Consider the following 3,283-nt stretch of genomic DNA (forward strand, 5'->3'; position numbering starts at 1 on the left):
CCTGCCCACCACACCAACAGACGAACACCTTACTCTGAAAATGGTAGTCGACGATGATGAATTTGATTAAAGGTATAACTTAACATTGTTTTGCTTAATCACAATGATGTTAATTGAAATTGGGGAATGGTGTGGCAAATACTTCGGTGTTTAGACGAGTTATTGATGGCTTAGTTTGTATTCAACATCTTAGATGCAATTTCATGTAAGTTCGAAAATCTAACATCTCAGTGAGCAATATGAAGTTGAAGGAAGATGACAAACGAAAGAAACCCTAATTACAAATATCTTATTTCTTTAAATAAATATTCATTAAATGAATATTAAGGCGTGTACTAATAAAGTTGTTGAGAAAACAGCAGAATTACACATGATATGTGCGAGTTAAGATTTATAATTGACGAATTATTGGTGAATTGACTTAGTTTTGCGAGGGAGAGAACTTTTAAAATTTTTTTTTAAGAAAAAGGGTAAAATTGGAATACTATAGTAAAGTGTGCGGGATTTAGAAAAACCTCGTGCGGGATTTAGCAATTGCGGAAGTATAATGCAAAACATTTCCAAACTTAGAAATCTGGATTCGTAGCGAAAAATGCTTTCATTTGAGTATAAATTTCTTATGATTTACTACTTTTTGCACAAATATTAAGAAAATGGGATATGGCTACTTTTCATATGTTTACTTACACAACTACTCTCATATAACCCCTCATATTTTGGCAACCGAAAGGTATAAAAGTAGAGAAGGCCGTGTGGGTCATTTAATTGATCAAACAATATCCATATATAGAAACGTAGACAGTCAAGTGGAATGGGGTAAAATTGAAAACATAAACAATCCAATGGTATGAACGAAGTATTATTATTATCTTCTCATATTTTAATTATGATAAAAGATGGTGTACTTCTTAATATGTTATTTGTCCCACATTGAAGAATTATGTAGGTGTGGTGAATATATTACATATAAATAATAGAATTGTCCCACATTAGAAGATTGCCATTAGGTGGGTGATCCAATGATTATAAATAGGAGTCATCTTTGAAACTTAGGTATCAAACAAAAATCTTTTGAGTCTCTTAAGAATTGTCTTAGAAGACTCTTAAGAGTTTGTGCTATTAAAAATTAATTAAATTAATTTAGGAAAGTATCCTAAATAATATTTTTGATATAAAAAATATAGTGGAAAATATTTCAATTATTAATATAATTATAATATAATATATATTTCCTATATTATATTCAATATTTATAATTTTTATATAAAAATTTTTACATTTCATTTGACAAGAAAGTATCGTAAAAAAATTACAAAAATAATATAATTAAACTGGTGGTAAAAAAAATGCTATTATTAGAGTATAAATTTCATATTATTTGCACATATTTTAATTATGATAAAAAACAGAAAAAACTTACGAATATTAATAGATGGTATATAACTATTACATATATTGAAGTAGCAATTGCACGTATTCGAAATTTGGGCTAGATGTCGAACTAGGTGCGAAAAAGATGGTATATTTTTTGGTATATTATTTGTCCCACATTGAAAAATAATGCAGATGTGGTGAAATTATATTACATATAAATAGTAGAATTGTCCCACATCGAAAGATTAGTATAAGATGAGGCGATTCTATTATTATAAATAGGAGACATCATTGGAACTTGGGTCTCAACCTAAAATCTTTTTAGTCTCTTAAATATCGTCTTAGAGAGCTCTTAAGAGTTTCTATCATTCATTCCACAATATGTTACAATTTTCTATATTATATTCAAGTGACGATGTTTATAATTTTTATTTATATAAAAACTTATACATTTCATTTGGTAAAAAAATATCTTAAAAAAAATTATGAAAATAAAATAATAAGATTCAAATAAAAAAATGTTGTCATTAGAGTATAGGTTTTATATCATTTGCATATATTTTAATTATGATAAAAAATGGTACGCATATTAATAGATAGTATAATATTTATTCATTATCAAATAGGGTGGATGTCGTATTAGGTGTGAAAAATATGGTGTACTTATAAATATAGTATTTGTCCCGTGTTGAAAAATAATGTAGGTGTGATTAATATACTACGAATAAATAGCTGAATTATCCCACATAAAAAGATTGTCATAAGGTGAACTGTCCCACATTAAAATATTATCATAAGGTGGGGGTGATCTTATGATTATAAATAAGAGTCGTCATTGGAATTTAGGTTAAACACAAAATCTTTTGAGCCTCTAAAATATTGCCATTATACAAACAATAACATACAAATATTAAGCACGTAAATATTTATAAAGGCGATTATATATTAGTAATATTATAATTTGTTTATTTAAAAAAAATTATGAAAATAATATAATTATATTCGTGGTAAAAAAATGCTAATATTAGAGTATAGATTTCATATAATTTTCACATATTAAAAATTGTGTACTTCTTAGTATTTTATGTCTCACATTGAAAAATAATGTAGGTGTGGTGAATATACTACTTGTAAATAATAGAATTGTCCCACACCGAAATATTAGCATAAGATGGGTGATTCTATGATTATAAATATGGGGTATCATTGTAACTTAGGTATCAATTCAAAATCTTTTGAGTCTCTTCAATATGTCTTAGAGAACTTTTAAGAAAGTGTATCATTATCTCCATAATATGATATATATTTTCTATGTTATAGTAAACCGGGTTTGATGTTGACTTAGGTGCATGGTGTTTTTATAAGTATAATATTTGTCCCACATTGAAAAATAATGTAGATGTGATGAATATATTGCATATAAATAGTTGAATTCTTCCACATCAAAAGATTATCATAAGATAAGGTGATCTCGTGACTATAAATAAGAGTATCATTGAACTTAGGTATGAATCCAAAATCATTTGAGTCTCTCAAGTATTGTCTTAGAGAGCTCTTATAAGAGTTTGTATTAACGGCACGCGTCAGTTACAACAATAACATATAAATATTATGTAACACCCTCATCTACCAAAGTGCCTTACCAAGGCCTACCTTAGTAAATGGAACCGCTACCATCTCGGTTGCCCGAGATAAAGTACATCAAATGGACCATAATGGAACGTTATTAAAAGTACAAATTGTTTAACCAACCTCAAACGGTTTACAACTCCGAAAAGAAGCCAAAGAAAAGGCTAAAGTTTAAGCCAACATCGGAAGCTACCTAAAGAACATGTGATGACTCTGCCATGTCCATATCCTGCGAGCTACATTCACATCCAATACCTGCTAAACCAACTGCTCACCATCC

This window comes from Silene latifolia, chromosome 11 (assembly GCF_048544455.1).
Source record: "Silene latifolia isolate original U9 population chromosome 11, ASM4854445v1, whole genome shotgun sequence".
NCBI classification, from domain to species: domain Eukaryota; kingdom Viridiplantae; phylum Streptophyta; class Magnoliopsida; order Caryophyllales; family Caryophyllaceae; genus Silene; species Silene latifolia.